Here is a 20312-nt window from a genome sequence, read left to right on the forward strand (position 1 = left end):
TGCATTTCTGTTCTTGGCTCTAGCTCCTGTGCTTTCGCTCTGCATCCGCTCTCGCGGTCTTTATCTACTTATTCCTAGGTCCTCGTGTCTGAACAGGTTCTTACCCGTTCTACATACCTGCCTGCAGACCGGTCCCTACCGGTTCTTCCAGTGTACCAGTCTTGTCCACCAGTCCTGCCAGAGAGCCAGCCGTGCCCGCCTGCCTTTCCAGAGAGCCAGCCGTGCCCGCCTGCCTTTCCAGAGAGCCAGCCGTGCCCGCCTGCCTTTCCAGAGAGCCAACCGTGCCCGCCTGCCTACCAGAGAGCCAGCCGTGCCCGCCTGCCTGACAGTGTTCCTGTTGTACCCGTCTGCCTGCCTATGTGCCAGCCGTGCCCGCTTACTTGTCTATGTTCCGTTCCCCGGTGGGATCAGCAGCCACAACCAGACTCCACCCTGGAGTGGTACCTGGTAGCTTCCTATTGCACAAGTCTGACCTCACCATCAGAGGCTCCAGCGAACACCTAGGAAGCTACTTAGTTACGCCCCTTCCAGGGAGGTTTGGTCTGTGGTCCAGTGGGGCCACTCCCCTGCACGCCCGCGCCAACCAGTCTGGGCGCGAGCATGACAGATAGCAGGAGAAAATAAACCCCATAATTTGTTGTGCAATTTCTCCTGAGTACTCAGATACCCCATCTGTGGTCAAAAACTATTGTTGATCAATATTGGTAATTACGGCGCTCCTGTGGATGGTGCTCAAGTAAGGATCCTATCCCATGTAAATCTTGTAGACAACTTGGCACTTAGGTAAATGTTATAAGCAGATAATTTTATTTTGTGCAGACAATCCAAAAATAAAGGTTTCGGTCCTACAATGACCTTCATGAGTCTGCATATAAACGGCAAAAAACAAATGTCAGGCTGGGATAATATAACAAAGCACACAATCACCAAAGAAAAAGATAAATAATCAGTCAAAAAGGTGGGGAGCTAGAATGACATACAGGGGTTGGACAAAATGATGGAAACACCTGGAAACATCAACAAAAGTTAGTTTAATACGGTGTAGGTCCACCTTTTGCGGTGATTACAGCCTCAATTCTCCGAGGTATGGATTCATACAAGGTGTGAATTGTTTCCAAAGGAATTTTAGCCCATTCTGCAGTTAAAACACCCTCCAGTTCTTTATAATAATAATAATAATAATTTTATTTATATAGCGCCAACATATTCCGCAGCGCTTTACAAATTATAGAGGGGACTTGTACAGACAATAGACATTACAGCATAACAGAAATCACAGTTCAAAATAGATACCAGGAGGAATGAGGGCCCTGCTCGCAAGCTTACAAACTATGAGGAAAAGGGCAGACATGAGAGGTGGATGGTAACAATTGCTTTAGTTATTTGGACTTTGAGTGACGATGGCGGCGGAAATCGACGTCTAACTTGAATCTCTAAAATCGACCATAAATGCTCAATAATGTTGAGGTCTGGGGATTGTCGGGGCCAGATGAGATGCTCAACTTCATTAGAATGTTCCTCGTGCCATGCTTTAACGATTCTAGCTGTATGAATTGGTGCATTATCATCCTGAAAGATGGCTTTCCCCTCCGGGAACAGGGCTTGAACCATTGGATGCACTTGGTTGCCCAAAATGCCTAAATAATCTGGGCTGTTAATTCTTCCATGAAGGATTATCATTGGCCCAGTGGATCTCCACGAAATAGCACCCCAGATCATCACAGAACCTCCACTATGTTTTACGGTTGGGAGAAGGCAGTATGGATGGAATGCTTCTTTCAGCTGTCTCCTAACGTACACTCGGCCGGAGGTCAGAAATGGGGTAAACGATGATTCATCTGAGACTATCACATGTTTTCACTGCTCGAGGGACCAATTCTGGAGGTTTCTACACCACTCTAAACACTTGGAAACATTTGACACGCCAAGCATTCGGGCACTTTCTGTTACACTAGCGCCTGCCATACGAGCACAAACAATTTGGCCTCTTTTAAAATCTGAGAGGTCTGCCATTGGTATCAGGTTCTCATCAATGTTCTTACAATTATGCAAAACAAACGGTTAATTTCCATACACATATCACATAACACAAATAATCAACTACAAAACATTACCATATGTCACGGTTTGCATGTTTACCACATGTTCGAAGATTATGATGCCAAAACTTTAGGTGTTTCCATTATTTTGTCCAACCCCTGTATATAGCTAAGCAATACTGTTATACAGGAGGCTGTTATGATCCTTAGTGGTTGAGGATCACAAATTACTCCAGCTAAGTAACAAAACATAGGACAAGCTCTAGGGAGGTGGCAAACTGGACTGACCGCAAATCTGAACCTATCCAAACACACTAGAAGTAGCCGGTGAACGTGCCTAAAAATCCTAGACGTCTCTAGCCAGCCTGAGGAACTAACTACCCCTAGAGAGAAAGAAAGACCTCTCTTGCCTCCAGAGAAATAATCCCCAAAGATATAGAAGCCCCCAACAGATAATAACGGTGAGGTAAGAGGAAGGCACATACACAGGGGTGAAAGCAGATTCAGCAAAAGAGGCCCACTAATTCTAGATAGCAGAAAATAGCAAAGGGGTCTATGCGGTCAGTAAAAAACCCTTACAAAATATCCACACTGAGATTTCAAGAACCCCCACACCAACTAACGGTGTGGGGGGAGAAAGTCAGTCCCCTAGAACAACCAGCAAGTAAGAAATCACATTTTAGCAAGCTGGACAAAAAAACATGATGAACGCTGATAATCAGAAAATGAACAAACAAGGACTTAGCTTGTCTTGGAGAGACTGGGAGCAAGGTAGTCACAAGGAATCTTAAGAGCACTGAATACATTGATAGCAGGCAAGGAACTGAGTATCCAGGTGAGTTAAATAGGAAACCAACCAAGGATAACGAACCAGCTGATGAGGCCACCTGCAGAAAGACAACACTACACAGTACCGCTTGTGACCACTAGAGGGAGCCCAAAAATAGAGTTCACAACAGGAGGCATCCTGGAGCGCAGAATTTTCTATAATCGTTGCGGGCTCCATATACAGAGCCCCTAAGTGCTAGAAGAGCAGAATCCCCCCTCAATTGACCCCATTTTGGAAATTAAACCCCTTTGGGAATTTATCAACAGATGTAGTGACGGTTTTGACTCCATGGAAGTTTTCCAGAAACAAGCAGTAGTGGATGTTGCTGAGTGAAAATTGTAAACTGCCGTTGTGCCCAGCTCATGCACCTGGAAATTAGTCAGGCTCTCATTGTTACAGAAATGCCAAACATGTGGGTGTTAAATGTGGTTAAGGCACTCTGGGGCTCAGAAGGGAGAGGGGACATTTGTATTTGGGAGCACAGAATTTGCTGAATTTCTTTTGGGGGTGAGGATCATTGAGCTTTTCCAGAGCCTTTGTGCTACCAGTAATGTGGAAGCCCCCCATTATCTCCATTAACAGATGACAGACCTGAGTGTGGACTTGCTTTTGTTTGGATTGAGTTGAAGCTTTTATTGGGAATATTTTACGCAACAATTTATCAGGCGCTCTAGGCTGAACACTTACTTCGGGTTTTACCTTGAAATCTTCAGTGACGTAATTCAGATGGGACCCCCAAGGGAGCTATTTACTATAATGAGGCAGCAGAGTTACTCTGGACTCAGTCTGGCCTCTTTTCAGCAGTGTCCTTTCTGAGGTGCACAAAACTATGGCCAATTGCACTTTTATGCACGCCTAATAAAAAGACCGACACCCAGTAGCGTAGCTACTGGGGGGCAGAGGGTGCGGGCGCCCCAGGCCCGGTGCTCAGAGGGGGCCCACCCGGAGCTATGCTACTGTAACTGTATCGGCGCGTGCAGCGTGCCGATACAGTTACATTCTGCAGCAGAGCAGGGAGAAACGATCTCCCTGCTCTGCCGCCGGCCGCTATGGGGCCCCTGAGCAGGCGGGGGGGGGGGCTGGTGCCAGCAGTGCGCCCCCCGCCTGTCATCGCAAGGTCAGCTGTACAGGCATTTAGCCGATACAGCTGACCGCAATGATGAGGGAAGGAGCGATACGCTCCTTCCCCCATCATCCCCCTGTCAGCGTCTGATGTCAGCGAGTGAGTTAGAATTTAGAAGGCACAGAGAGCCACACAGCAGGTGCAGTAATAGGGACACATATGGCAGCAGCGGCTCAGTATTGGGGTATCAGGTGCAGTAATAGGGACACATATGGCAGCAGCGGCCAGGGCCGGACTGGGACTAAAAATCAGCCCTGGCATTTGAAGTTACACAGGCCCACTTGTCACATGGTGACTGTATAATATCTTTGTACACTTGTAGGTAGGGCCGGTTTTAGGCAAAGTGGGGCCCTACGCCTAGGCAAAGTTTAAAATGGGGCCCCAAATGCTAACATATTGCACATCACACAAAAGCATTTCGGTTGTATTTACATGCGCTGAGTTCAGGCCGCTAAATTACTTTGATCAACAATACTGAAGTTGTTCAACACTTGTTTCCCGGCCTCTTTCCACCAGCTGAGGAATAATGATGGAACAGAACGATCACTAATAGATCACTAAAAGGTCACCATACAGTATCATGTTATCAGCAGCACATCTACCGTTTACACCGGCGATGTGCTGCTGAGAACAATCTTTTTTGTTCCAGCAAAAACAATCTGAATATGCAGCATTTTACTTGTTTAGTAAAATACACTCCATAGTCCTCCATATATTATAATGTGCACCACAGTCCTCCATATAGTATAATACACTCTCTATAGTCCTCCATATATTAAAATACACTGCTCAGTCCTCCATATAGCATAATACACTCCTCATAGTCCTCCATATAGCATAATACACTCCTCATAGTGCTCCATATGGTATAATGCACGCCATAGTCATCCATCTAGTACAATTCACTTCCCATAGTATAATGCACCCCATAGTTCTTCATATAGTATAACGTATTCCCCATAATCCTCGATACAGGATAATGCAGCCCACATACAGTATAATGCAGCCACCACCCTACAGAATATAATGCAGCCACCCCAGAGTATAATGCAGCCACCCCATAGAATATAATACAGCCCACCTCCCCATAATATATAATGTAGCCCCCATAGAATATAATGCAGCCCCCCATAGTATATAACAGTCTCTCCCATAGAATATAATACACCCACAATAGTATATAACACAGCCACATAGTATATAACATGGCCTCCCCCATAGAATATAATATACCCCCATAGTATATAGCACAACCCACATAGCAGATAACACAGCCCACGTAGCAGAATACAGAACAGCCAATGTAGCAGTATACAGCACAGCCCACATAGTAGTATACAGCACTGCCCACATAGTAGTATACAGCACAGTCCACATAGTAGTATACAGCAGAGCCCACACAGTAGTATATAGCACAGCCCACATAGTAGTATACAGCACAGCCCACACAGTAGTATACAGCAGAGCCCACACAGTAGTATATCGCACTGCCCACATAGTAGTATACAGCAGAGCCCACACAGTAGTATACAGCACAGCCCACATACTAGTATACAGCACTGCCCACATAGTAGTATACAGCAGAGCCCACATAGTAGTGTATAGCACAGCCCACATAGTGTATAGCACAGCCCACATAGTAGTATAGTAGTATACAGCAGAGCCCACATAGTAGTGTATAGTACTGACCACGTAGTAGTATACAGCACTGCCCACATAGTAGTATATAGCACAGCCCACACAGTATACAGCAGAGCCCACATAGTAGTGTATAGCACAGCCCACATAGTAGTATACAGCAGAGCCCACATAGTAGTGTATAGCACAGCCCACATAGTAGTATACAGCACAGCCCACATAGTAGTGTATAGCACAGCCCACATAGTAGTATACAGCACATCCCACATAGTATATAGCAGAGCCCACATAGTAGTATACAGCAGAGCCCACATCTCTCCTCCCCCTAGAATGGCCCCACAGTCCAATAAAAAAAACTCCCCTCCCCTCGTACCTGCGGTGCTCCCTGCTCCTGTCTCGGCGGCTGCCGCTGCACTGCCTAGGACACCTGCAGTGTCAGAGGCAGAGCGGGGAATGATGGGAGAAGGAGTGTTGGGTGACGCTTTCTCCATCATTGCATTCAACTGTACCGGCATCTATCTTGAATGCGGCAGCGGCGGCACTGGGGGGGGAAGGGTGAGTCGGCATGCAGCGGCCCACTACTGGCACCGGCCCTTCTGGCATTTGCCAGAACTGCCCGATGGCCAGTCCGGCCCTGGCAGCGACTCAGTATTGGGGTATCAGGTGCAGTAATAGGGACACATACGCAGCAGCAGCTCAGTATTGGGGTATCAGGTGCAGTAATAGGGACACATACGGCAGCAGCAGCTCAGTATTGGGGTATCAGGTGCAGTAATAGGGACACATACGGCAGCAGCGCCTCAGTATTGGGGTATCAGGTGCAGTAATAGAGTCACATATGGCAGCAGCGGCTCAGTATTGGGGTATCAGGTGCAGTAATAGGGACACATACGTCGCAAGCGGCTCAGTATTGGGGTATCATTTGTAGTAATAGGGACATACGGCAGCAGTGGCTCAGTATTGGGGTATCAGGGGCAGTAATAGGGACACATACAGCAGCAGCGGCTCAGTATTGGGGTATCAGGGGCAGTAATAGGGACACATACAGCAGCAGCGGCTCAGTATTGGGGTATCAGGTGCAGTAATAGGGACACATGGCAGCAGCGGCTCAGTATTGGGGTATCAGGTGCAGTAATAGGGTCACATACGGCAGCAGCTCAGTATTGGGGTATCAGGTGCAGTAATAGGGACACATACGGCAGTAGCGGCTCAGTATTGGGGTATCATTTGTAGTAATAGGGACACATACGGCAGCAGCGGCTCAGTATTGGGGTATCAGGTGCAGTAATAGGGACACATACGGCAGAGGCTCAGTATTGGGGTATCAGGGGCAGTAATAAGGACACATATGGTAGCAGCGGCTCAGTATTGGGGTATCAAGTGCAGTAATAGGGACACATACGGCAGCAGCGGCTCAGTATTTGAGGTATCAGGGGCAGTAATAGGGACACATACGGCAGCAGCGGCTCAGTATTGGGGTATCAGGTGCAGTAATAGGGACACATACGGCAGCAGCGGCTCAGTATTGGGGTATCAGGGGCAGTAATAGGGACACATACGGTAGCAGCGGCTCAGTATTGGGGTATCAAGTGCAGTAATAGGGACACATACGGCAGCAGCGGCTCAGTATTGGGGTATCAGGTGCAGTAATAGGGACACATACGGCAGCAGCGGCTCAGTATTGGGGTATCAGGGGCAGTAATAGGGACACGTACGGCAGCAGCGGCTCAGTATTGGGGTATCAGGTGAAGTAATAGGGTCACATACGGCAGCAGCAGCTCAGTATTGGGGTATCAGTAGGATGAGGAGTTTGTGCAGGTTGGGAATAGATGGTGATGGGGCTGGAATGTGAGAAGTGAAACGTGTCTTTGTTGTATTCTCTGCAGCCGAGTCGTTGCTGGAAGAAGTTGTCATGTCGGTCTGGGCCAGATGGAAAAGACGGGAAAAGTGACGACTCCATCATAAAGAACATCAGCGGTAAGTCATTATCTGTAACTGTGCTGTGATCTCTTATATGTTCTGTAGGACTGGTATCTACCACTGACCATATGGCGGTAATATCCATGTTGGTCTTTATATAGAGATTATCTTCAGTAATAGCGCAATCATCTGCTGAGGTTCTCCTCCACTATTAGGGCGCATCACCCAGCTGTAATCAAGGTTATCTGGTTAGGGGCCCACTCAGAAGCTTCGCCCCCCTGAACCAACACCCTAGCTACGCTTCTGCAGACACGTTTTTTTTTTTTTTCAAAAACTAGTTTTTGCATCACCATAGTTTGAGAGCTATAATTTTTCCATATTTCAGCCCACAGAGTTATGTGATGACTTGTTTCTTGCGGAATGACTTGACATTTTTATTGGTACCATTTTTGGGCTCATGACATTTCTTGATCGCTTCCTATTCCAATTTTTGGGATGCAGAATAAACAAAAACCAACAATGCAGGATATGTTTTTCCAGGGTTTTTATTAACCCCTTCATGACCTTGGGATTTTCCGTTTTTCCGTATTCGTTTTTCGCTCCCCTCATTCCCAGAGCCATAACTTTTTTATTTTTCCGTCAATATGGCCATGTGAGGGCTTATTTTTTGCGGGACGAGTTGTAATTTTGAACAACATCATTGGTTTTACCATGTCATGTACTAGAAAATGGGGAAAAAAATTCCAAGTGCAGTGAAATTGCAAAAAAACTGCAATCCCACACTTGTTTTTTTGTTTGGCTTTCTTGCTAGGTTCACTAAATGCTCAAACTGACCTGCCATTGTGATTCTCCAGGTCATTACGAGTTCATAGACACCAAACATGACTAGGTTATTTTTTATCTAAGTGGTGAAGAAAAATTCCAAACTTTGATTAAAAAAAAAATAAAAATTGCGCCATTTTCTGATTCCCGTATCGTCTCCATTTTTCGTGATCTGGGGTCGGGTGAGGGCTTATTTTTTGTGTGCCGAACTGACGTTTCTAATGATACCATGTTGGTGCAGATACGTTCTTTTGATCGCCCGTTATTGCATTTTAATGCAATGTCGCAGCGACCAAAAAAACGTAATTTTGGCTTCGAATTTTGTTTCTCGCTACGCCGTTGAGCGATCAGGCTAACTCTTTTTTTTTATTGATAGATCGGGCGATTCTGAACGCGGCAATACCAAATATGTATATATTTGATTTTATTTTTGTTTTATTTTGAATGGGGCGAAAGTGATTTAAACTTTTATATTTTTTTTTACTTTTGCCATGCTTCAGTAGCCTCCATGGGAGGCTAGAAGCTGGCATAGCCTGATCGGCTCTGCTACATAGCAGCGATCATTGAAGCTCCTATGTAGCTGAATTACAGGCTTGCTATGAGCGCCGACCACAGGGTGACGCTCACAGCAAGCCGGCATCAGTAATCATAGAGGGCTCAAGGACCTCTATGGTTACTATCCTGATGCATCGCTGACCCCCGATCATGTGAAGGGGGTCGGCGATGCGCTCATTTCCGGCCCGATGGCCGGAAGCGCTAGTTAAATGCCGCTGTCAGCATTTGACAGTGGCATTTAACTAGTTAATAGCGGTGGGTGGATCGCGATTCCACTCGCCGCTATTGCGTGTACATGTCAGGTGTTCGTACTATCCCGTCCAAGGTCAGAAAGGGGTTAATGATGTTCCGCGTGTGGTAAAATTGTTAAGGCAGCTTTATTACTTTTACACAGTAGAAACTCTTATAGAAAAAATAATTATTATTGCATCGCTTTATTCTGAGAGCTATTACTTTTTAATTTTTCAGCTGATGGAGCTGTATGGCATCTTGATTTTTGCGGCACAAGATGACGTTTTCATCAATTTCCTTTTTATTTACATTCGTCTTTTTGATCCCGTTTTATTCTACTTTTTGTTCTACGGTATGATGATAAAGCATCGTTTTTTGCCTCATTTTATTTTTATGGTGTTCACTAAAGGGGTTAACTAGTGTGACAGGTATAGGTCGGGTCGTTCCTAATGCGGCGATACTAAATATGTGTACTTTTATTATTTTGTGTTTTTGCTGTAATAATATTTATTTATGAATACAATATACTGTATGTTTTATTTAATTTTTATTACTCTGTCATTTTTTAAAAATATATATTTTAACAACTTTTATTTACACTTTTTTACTTAGTCCCACTATGGGACTTTCACTTTCTGCAGTCTGATCGCAGTTATAAGGTATAGCAATATAGGAACATTGCTATAACTTATAACCTATCAGCACTGCAGAGGCAAGGTAGTTAGATTATGCACTGCACATGATCTACAGTATCTAACTTCCTAGTGCCTGGTGACCCGGATGTTGTTATGACTACATCAGGTCACCATGGCAACGATCAGGACGATACAAGGGCAGAGGGGCTTTCTTCCCTCCGCCAGCTCTCTAAATGCTGCGATCGCACGAAACGCAGCATTTAGGGTGTTAAAGCGCTGGGAGAGGTGCGGGCACCATTCCTGGTTCTGAGAGCCGGGTTTCAGCTGTCAGAATCAGCTGACAACCGGCGGCGATTGCCCGCACACAACCCCTTGTACGCTGCAATTGCCATGACGTATTGCATCGGTCGGGAAGTCCTTGCTGTACATGTGCTGCAAATGTTGGGAAGTGACTAATGGGGCAAAAGGGTGGTGATTTGCACTTCTATTAGTTGTTATATTTTTCACATTTCTTTAACCCCTTCCCGACCCATGACGCCACATAGGCGTCATGAAAACCCGTGCCAATCCGACCCATGACGCCTATGTGGCGTCATGGAATGATCGCGTCCCTGCAGATCGGGTGAAGGGGTTAACTCCTATTTTACCCGATCTGCAGGGAGAGGGGGAGTGGTACTTCAGCCCAGGGGGGGTGGCTTCACCCCCCCGTGGCTACGATCGCTCTGATTGGCTGTTGAAAGTGAAACTGCCAATCAGCGATTTGTAATATTTCACCTAAAAAACTGGTGAAATATTACAATCCAGCCATGGCCGATGCTGCAATATCATCGGCCATGGCTGGAAATACTGAAGTGCCCCCCCCCACGCCCACCGATCGCCCCCCCGTCCTCCGTTATGGGGTCCGGTCCCCCCCGTCCGCCTGCCGGCTCCCCCGTCCTCCTGTCCGCTCCCTCCTTGCCCAGACCCACCCCCCCTGTGCTCCGTTCCCCCCCCCCCCGTGCTCCGATCCACCCCCCCACCACCCCTTCATACTTACCGATCCTCCCGGTGTCCGGCCGTCTCCTCGCTGGGCGCCGCCATGTTGGAAAATGGCGGGCGCATGCTCAGTGCGCCCGCCGAATCTGCCAGTCGGCAGATTCCTTACAGGTAAATTTTGATCGCTGTGGTAGGTTCTATCACAGCGATCAAAATAAAAAAAATAATAAATAACCCCCCCCCCCCTTTATCACCCCCATAGGGACAATAATAAAATAAAGAAATTTTTTTTTTTTTTTTTTTCCACTAGGGTTAGGATTAGAACTAGGGTTAGAACTAGGGGTAGGGTTAGGGTTAGGGTTAGGGTTACGGGCAGGGTTAGGGGTAGGGTTATGGCATGTGCACACAGAGCGGATCGGCCGCGGATCCGCAGCGGATCGGCCGCGGATCCGCAGCGGATCGGCCGCGGATCCGCAGCGGATCGGCCGCGGATCCGCAGCGGATCGGCCGCGGATCCGCAGCGGATCCGCAGCGGATCCGCAGCGGATCCGCAGCGGATCCGCAGCGGATCCGCAGCGGATCGGCAGCGGATCGGCAGCGGATCGGCCGCGGATCGGCAGCGGATCCGCAGCGGATTGGCAGCGGATCGGCCGCGGATTGGCAGCGGATCGGCCGCGGATCCGCAGCGGATCGGCAGCGGATTGGCAGCGGATCCGCAGCGGATTGGCCGCGGATCCGCAGCGGATTGACAGCGGATCCGCAGTGGATCGGCCGCGGATCCGCAGCGGATCGGCAGCGGATTGGCCGCGGATCCGCAGCGGATTGGCCGCGGATCCGCAGCGGATTGGCCGCGGATCCGCAGCGGATTGGCCGCTGCGAATTCGAAGCAGTTTTCCATCAGGTTTACAGTACCATGTACACCTAAGGAAAACCAAATCCGCTGTGCCCATGGTGCGGAAAATTCCGTGCAGAAACGCTGTGTTGTATTTTCCGCAGCATGTCAATTCTTTGTGCGGATTCCGCAGCGTTTTACACCTGTTCCTCAATAGGAATCCGCAGGTGAAATCCGCACAAAAAAACACTGGAAATCTGCTGTAAATCCGCAGGTAAAACGCAGTGCCTTTTACCTGCAGATTTTTCAAAAATCGTGCGGAAAAATCTCACACGAATCCGCAACGTGGGCACATAGCCTTAGGGTTAGGGTTGGAATTAGGGCTAGGGTTTGAAATAGGGTTAAGATTAGGCTTGTGGTTAGGGTTACGGATAGGGTTAGGGGTGTGTTGGGGTTACAGTTGTGGTTAGGGTTGGGATTAGGGCTACGGTTGGGATTAGGGTTAGGATTAGGGTTGGAATTAGGGTTACGGGTGTGTTGCGGTTAGGGTTGTGGTTAGGAGTGTGTTGGGGTTAGGGTTGTGATTAGGGTTATGGCTACAGTTGGGATTAGGATTAGGGGTGTGTTGGGGTTAGTGTTGAAGTTAGAATTGAGGGGTTTCCACTGTTTAGGCACATCAGGGGTCTCCAAACGCAACATGGCGCCACCATTGATTCCAGCCAATCTTGCATTCAAAAAGTCAAATGGTGCTCCCTCCCTTCCAAGCCCCGACGTGCGCCCAAACAGTGGTTTACCCCCACATTTGGGGTACCAGCGTACTCAGGACAAACTGGGCAACAACTGTTGGGGTCCAATTTCTCCTGTTACCCTTGCAAAAATAAAAAAATTACTTGCTAAAACATAATTTTTGAGGAAAGAACAATTATTTTTTATTTTCACGGCTCTGCGTTATAAACTTCTGTGAAGCACTTGGGGGTTGAAAGTGCTCACCACACATCTAGATAAGTTCCTTCGGGGGTCTAGTTTCCAAAATGGGGTCACTTGTGGGGTGTTTCTACTGTTTAGGCACATCAGGGGCTCTGCAAATGCAATGTGACGCCCGCAGACCATTCCATCAAAGTCTGCATTTCAAATGTCACTACTTCCCTTCCGAGCCCTGACGTGTGCCCAAACAGTGGTTTACCCCCACATATGGGGTATCAGCATACTCACAACAAACTGGGCAACAAATATTGGGGTCCAAATTCTCCTGTTACCCTTGTGAAAATAAAAAATTGCTTGCTAAAACATCTTTTTTGAGGAAAGAAAAATGATTTTTTATTTTCACGGCTCTGCGTTGTAAACTTCTGTGAAGCACTTGGGGGTTGAACGTGCTCACCACACATCTAGATAAGTTCCTTGGGGGGTCTAGTTTCCAAAATGGGGTCACTTGTGGGGGGTTTCTACTGTTTAGGCATATCAGGGGCTCTGCAAACGTAACATGATGCCCGCAGACCATTCCATCAAAGTCTGCATTCCAAAACGTCACTACTTCCCTTCCGAGCCCCGGCATGTGCCCAAACAGTGGTTTACCCCCACATATGGGGTATCAGCGTACTCAGGAGAAACTGGACAACAACTTTTGGGGTCCAATTTCTCCTGTTACTCTTGCAAAAATAAAAAATTCTGGGCTAAAAAAATATTTTTGAGGAAAGGAAACACATTTATTATTTTCACGGCTCTGCGTTATAAACTTCTGTGAAGCATTTGGGGGTTCAAAGTGCTCACCACACATCTAGATAAGTTCCCTTGGGGGTCTAGTTTCCAAAATGGAGTCACTTGTGGGGAGTTCCTACTGTTTAGGCACATCAGGGGCTCTGCAAACGCAACCTGATGCCCGCAGAGCATTCCATCAAAGTCTGCATTTCAAAACGTCACTACTTCCCTTCCGAACCCCGACGTGTGCCAAAACAGTGGTTTACCCCCACATATTGGGTATCAGCGTACTCAGGAGAAACTGGTCAACAACTTTTGGGGTCCAATTTCTCCTGTTACTCTTGCAAAAATAAAAAAATTCTGGGCTAAAAAATTTTTTTGAGGAAAGGAAACACTTTTTATTTTCACGGCTCTGCGTTATAAACTTCTGTGAAGCACTTGGGGGTTTGAACCCCCAAGTGCTTCACAGAAGTTTATAACGCAGAGCCGTGAAAATAAAAAGTGTTTCCTTTCCTCAAAAAAATTTTTTAGCCCAGAATTTTTTTATTTTTGCAAGAGTAACAGGAGAAATTGGACCCCAAAAGTTGTTGACCAGTTTCTCCTGAGTACGCTGATACCCAATAATGTGCTCACCACACATCTAGATTAGTTCCTTGGGAGGTCTAGTTTCCAAAATGGGGTCACTTGTGCGGGAGCTCCAATGTTTAGGCACACAGGGGCTCTCCAAACGCGACATGGTGTCCGCTAATGATTGGAGCTAATTTTCCATTCAAAAAGCCAAATGGCGTGCCTTCCCTTCCGAGCCCTGCCGTGCGCCCAAACAGTGGTTTACCCCCACATATGGGGTATCACCGTACTCAGGACAAACTGGACAACAAAATTTGGGGTCCAATTTCTCCTATTACCCTTGGGAAAATAAAAAATTCTGGGCTAAAAATCATTTTTGAGGAAAGAAAAATTATTTTTTTATTTTCACGGCTCTGCGTTATAAACTTCTGTGAAGCACCTGGGGGTTATAAGTGCTCACTATTCATCTAGATAAGTTCCTTGGGAGGTCTAGTTTCCAAAATGGGGTCACTTGTGCGGGAGCTCCAATGTTTAGGCACACAGGGGCTCTCCAAACGCGACATGGTGTCCGCTAACGATTGGAGCTAATTTTCCATTCAAAAAGTCAAATGGGACGCCTCCCCTTCCGAGCCTTGCCGTGCACCCAAACAGTGGTTTACCCCCACATATGAGGTATCGGCATACTCAGGAGAAATTGCCCAACAAATTTTACGATCCATTTTATCCTGTTGCCCATGTGAAAATGAAAGAATTGAGGCTAAAAGAAATTTTGTGTGAAAAAAAAGTAATTTTTCATTTTTGCGGATCAATTTGTGAAGCACCTGGGGGTTTAAAGTGCTCACTATGCCTCTAGATGAGTTCCTTGGGGGGTCTAGTTTCCAAAATGGGGTCACTTGTGGAGGAGCTCCAATGTTTAGGCACACAGGGGCTTTCCAAACGCGACATGGTGTCCGCTAACGATGGAGATAATTTTTCATTCAAAAAGTCAAATGGCGCTCCTTCCCTTCCGAGCCTTACCATGTGCCCAAACAGTGGTTTACCCCCACATGTGAGGTATTGGTGTACTCAGGAGAAATTGCCCAACAAAATTTAGGATCCATTTTATCCTGTTGCCCATGTGAAAATGAAAAAATTGAGGCTAAAATAATTTTTTTGTGAAAAAAAAGTACTTTTTCATTTTTACGGATCAATTTGTGAAGCACCTGGGGGTTTAAAGTGCTCACTATGCTGCTAGATAAGTTCCTTGGGGGGTCTAGTTTCCAAAATGGGGTCACTTGTGGGGGAGCTCCAATGTTTAGGCACACGGGGGCTCTCCAAACGTGACATGGTGTCCGCTAAAGATTGGAGCCAATTTTTCATTCAAAAAGTCAAATGGCGCTCCTTCCCTTCCGAGCCCTGCCGTGCGCCCAAACAGTGGTTTACCCCCACATATGAGGTATCAGCGTACTCAGGACAAATTGGACAACAACGTCCGTGGTCCAGTTTCTCCTTTTACCGCTGGGAAAATAAAAAAATTGTTGCTAAAAGATCATTTTTGTGACTAAAAAGTTAAATGTTAATTTTTTACTTCCATGTTGCTTCTGCTGCTGTGAAACACCTGAAGGGTTAATAAACTTCTTGAATGTGGTTTTGAGCACCTTGAGGGGTGCAGTTTTTAGAATGGTGTCACTTTTGGGTATTTTCAGCCATATAGAACCCTCAAAATGACTTCAAATGTGAGGTGGTCCCTAAAAAAAATGGTTTTGTAAATTTTGTTGTAAAAATGAGAAATCACTGGTCAAATTTTAACCCTTATAACTTCCTAGCAGAAAAAAAAATTGTTTCCAAAATTGTGCTGATGTAAAGTAGACATGTGGGAAACGTTATTTATTAACTATTTTGTTTCACATAACTCTCTGGTTTAACAGAATAAAAATTCAAAATGTGAAAATTGCGAAATTTTCAAATTTTTTGCCAAATTTCCGTTTTTTTCACAAATAAACTCAAAAATTATCGACCTAAATTTACCACTAACATGAAGCCCAATATGTCACGAAAAAACAATCTCAGAATCGCTAGGATCCGTTGAAGCGTTCCTGAGTTATTACCTCATAAAGGGACACTGGTCAGAATTGCAAAAAACGGCAAGGTCATTAAGGCCAAAATAGGCTGGGTCATGAAGGGGTTAAAAAAAGTATTGCATTTATTAGTCCCCTTAGGGGACTTGAACCTGTGATAATCCGAATGCTACAGACAGCAATGCTGGTTTTCACTGGAGTACCATCATGACAGGCACAGTAGTCTTCAACAGATCCCTGGTTGTTCGTGAACCCATCTGAGTCCCTGGATTACATCATGGGAGCACTGATAAGTGGTTAGAACAGCGCTTCCCTTGCTAGCACACTGTAAATGTTGAAGTCACAAATAAGGACATTTAACAGGTTAACAGCCACGGGCAGAGTTTGGATCCATGTGCGGCTGTTATAGGCAGATGATGGCTGAATAACTCAGCCATCATCTGTCAGCAGAGATGCAGACTCCGCTTTTGAACCTGCATCAAAATCAGGTAGCCGGCATATGATGTACACGGTAATATAGGATCAAGGCCCAAATTTCTCTCTCCTTTAAATATCATACAGCATCGAGAATAAATTTAAAATATAACTTTTAATTATATCATTAAAAACTACCTTATATAGAATTAGTGATTAAGTGCAGGTGCAGTATAAAAAATTCACTTATCCACTATATGTCCAGCTGGACCAAATAATATAGGTATACCAATGTCCCTTTTAGAAGACACCCTATATCATACAAAAATAATCAGTTCCAATTCTGGTCAACATCTAGATTGGATACCAGATCACATAAATCCATAGACCGTGAAATTAGATCAAAAGAATCCAATGCTTAATCCATAAAGTACTTATCACGGTCTCCATGTGGACATACTTGCTTGGGTACATATATCAAATTCCACAGTGTTTATCAAACAAAATAATTAGGAACGATCTCAGCCATCAGCAGTTCAGGTGCCGTCGTTATTTTCTCAACAGCCGGTTTCCATAGGAAAATGATGTACCAGTACGTCATAAGTCAGTAAGGGATTAAAAAGTCTCAATTGATGAATCAGGCGAAAACATCTTGAATTGCTAAACTCCTACAAAGCTAGAAACAAAAAAAGCAAGCTTATATAAAATAGAATTAAAAAAATGCACAAGTAGTATCATAAATTGGGTGAAAACAAAAAAAGGTGCAACGCACACAAAACTAGTCAAAAACAAAGGAGCAGAGGTAATAATAAATAGGGGCCCGAGTGTCACTTTAAAGGCATGAGTAGTAACATGTTCCCATTCTGCATGATAAGTATACATGTATTTGCTGCAGAGTGGTGCTTGGAGGCAATTCAGTTGCTTTATTTGTGGGAAGCTATCAGTGACCTACAGTAAACTACTCTGTTACATATCTTTTCATACAAAATTAGTTTCTACAAATATTTGCTTAATTGCCCGAGGCTGGCATGTATCTATAACAGAAAGTGCACTTGGCGATTTAACATTATGGTAATTGTCACAGATCATCACATGTGAGGATTTGGATTTTCTGAAATCTGAGTTATTACTACATGACCCTTACTCATAGGAATCGTTCTCTTATTCCCAGTTGTTTGGAAACAAACCATTTTCAGTATTAGCAGTGTCAGAGCTGTGCCTACCAATGTTGAGAACTTTGCCTTAGGACATACAAAGATTGATGAGACACTACATGCAGTGCGTGACTTACTACTATATTACCCAATCTTGCCTTACTGTCTTATAACCACTGCTTTGCATCATTTCGTGTTCTGCGTGTAGCACATCACGTAGCATGGCACACTATATTTTATAACATCCGTTAATTAATTTTTGTGAAATACTGGGTAAGAAAAAGTGTTACAAACTTACAAATCATTACGCGGGAGTTAATATTCATTTAAAAGGCAAGAAAACTGACCCAAATAAAAAAAATGCATGAGTTGCAGTCAAAATGATGCCTTCATGCCTAAGGAGTGGTAGACAAGACAGACAAAACTTCTATATATTGCAAGTAACAATTGGAGGGATGGCGGAGGGGTGCTTGTAAAGATTTAGCAACAGACCCTAGCAACTTCATTCTAATACAATGGGAACATTGCAGGTAAAACATTTTCATTTATCAGGCGATAGAGCTGTGCGATGGCTTATTTTTTGCAGGGCAAGACAACATTTTTATTGATACCATTTTGGGATAGATATGATGTTTTTATTGCTTGTTACAGCATTTTTGTGCTATTACAGCAACCAAAAAACTTGATTTTGACGTTCTTAAATTTTTTTCGTTTTCAGAACAGGTTAATTATTTTTATATTTTGATAGATTTTACTTTTCTGAATGCAGTAATACCACATATGTGTATTTTTTATTATCTTAATTTATTTATAGTGGGTCAAAACAGGGCTGATTTGAACTTTTATGGGGGTTTTTTTCCATATTTTTTTAAATATTATTTTTACTTTTTACTGTACTTGTAGTCCCCGTAGCAATGCCACAGCATTGCTGCATATAGTGAAAATCACCGTGCCGCCACATGTTAAATGCCACTGTCAGAGTTTGACAGCGGGATTTATCAGGTTGACAATTGTTAAAGGCAGGTCCTGGCTTTAACAGACAGCCATCACCTGCCAGGTATTAGGCAGTGTCTTTGCCACATGATGTGGGATATTCTGAGACGTTGTGCCTGTTCCAAATTAAATTGTAAAATTCAAATACGTGCATGGAAGAGCCACACTAATACATTAACCCCTTTACCCCCAAGGGTGGTTTGCACGTTAATGACTGGGCCAATTTTTACAATTCTGACCACTGTCCCTTTATGAGGTTATAACTCTGGAACGCTTCAACGGATCCCGGTGATTCTGACATTGTTTACTCGTGACATATTGTACTTCATGATAGTGGTAAAATTTATTTGATATTACCTGCGTTTATTTGTGAAAAAAACGGAAATTTGGCGAAAATTTTTTAAATTTCGCAATTTTCCAAATTTGAATTTTTATACAATTAAATCACAGAGATATGTCACACAAAATACTTAATAAGTAACATTTCCCACATGTCTACTTTACATCAGCACAATTTTGGAACCAACATTTTTTTTTGTTAGGGAGTTATAAGGGTTAAAATTTGACCAGCAATTTCTCATTTTTACAACACCATTTTTTTTTAGGGACCACATCTCATTTGAAGTCATTTTGAGGGGTCTATATGATGGAAAATACCCAAGTGTGACACCATTCTAAAAACTGCACCCCTCAAGGTGCTCAAAACCACATTCAAGAAGTTTATTAACCCTTCAGGTGTTTCACAGGAATTTTGGGAATGTTTAAATAAAAATGAACATTTAACTTTTTTATACAAAAAATTTACTTCAGCTCCAATTTGTTTTATTTTACCAAGGGTAACAGGAGAAAATGGACCACAAAAGTTGTTGTACAATTTGTCCTGAGTACGCCAATACCCCACATGTGGGGGTAAACCACTGTTTGGGTGCATGGCAGAGCTCAGAAGCGAAGGAGCGCCATTTGACTTTTCAATGCAAAATTGACTGGAATTCAGATGGGACGCCATGTTGCGTTTGGAGAGCCCCTGATGTGCCTACACATTGAAACCCCCCACAAGTGACACCATTTTGGAAAGTAGACCCCCTAAGGAACTTATCTAGATGTGTGGTGAGCACTTTGACCTATTAAGTGATTCACAGAAGTTTATAATGCAGAGCCGTAAAAATAAAAAATCATATTTTTTCACAAAAATGATCTTTTCGCCCCCAATTTTTTATTTTCCCAAGGGTAAGAGAAGAAATTGGGCTCCAAAAGTTGTTGTCCAATTTTTCCTGAGTACGCTGATACCCCATATATGGGGGTAAACCACTGTTTGGGCGCAAGGGAGATCTCGGAAGGGAAGGAGCGCCGTTTGACTTTTCAATGCAAAATTGACTGGAATTCAGATGGGACGCCATGTTGTGTTTGGAGAGCCCCTGATGTGCCTAAACATTGAAACCCCCCACAAGTGACACCATTTTGGAAAGTAGACCCCCTAAGGAACTCATCTAGATGTGTTGTGAGAGCTTTGAACCCCCAAGTGTTTCACTACAGTTTATAACGCAGAGCCGTGAAAATAAAAATTATTTTTTTTCTCCACAAAAATTATTTTTTAGCCCCCAGTTTTGTATTTTCCCAAGGGTAACAGGAGAAATTGGACCCCAAAAGTTGTTGTCCAATTTGTCCTGAGTACGCTGATACCCCATCTGTGGGGGGAACCACCGTTTGGGCGCATGGGAGAGCTCGGAAGGGAAGGAGCGCCATTTGGAATGCAGACTTAGATTGAATGGTCTGCAGGCGTCACGTTGCATTTGCAGAGCCCCTAATGTACCTAAACCGTAGAAAAACCCCACC

At 44.6% G+C, this 20312-nt stretch overlaps 1 long non-coding RNA gene across 1 annotated transcript in view; it reads left to right on the forward strand.

The window, feature by feature from the left end:
- The window catches only part of LOC143808282 (uncharacterized), a 37983-nt gene that overhangs the window by 10064 nt on the left and 7607 nt on the right, over window positions 1-20312 (forward strand). The window contains exon 2 of the long non-coding RNA XR_013221917.1: window positions 7516-7606. This is a non-coding gene — a long non-coding RNA (uncharacterized LOC143808282). The remainder of the gene's footprint in view (window positions 1-7515; window positions 7607-20312) is intronic.

Source organism: Ranitomeya variabilis, chromosome 2 (assembly GCF_051348905.1).
Source record: "Ranitomeya variabilis isolate aRanVar5 chromosome 2, aRanVar5.hap1, whole genome shotgun sequence".
Lineage (NCBI taxonomy): Eukaryota > Metazoa > Chordata > Amphibia > Anura > Dendrobatidae > Ranitomeya > Ranitomeya variabilis.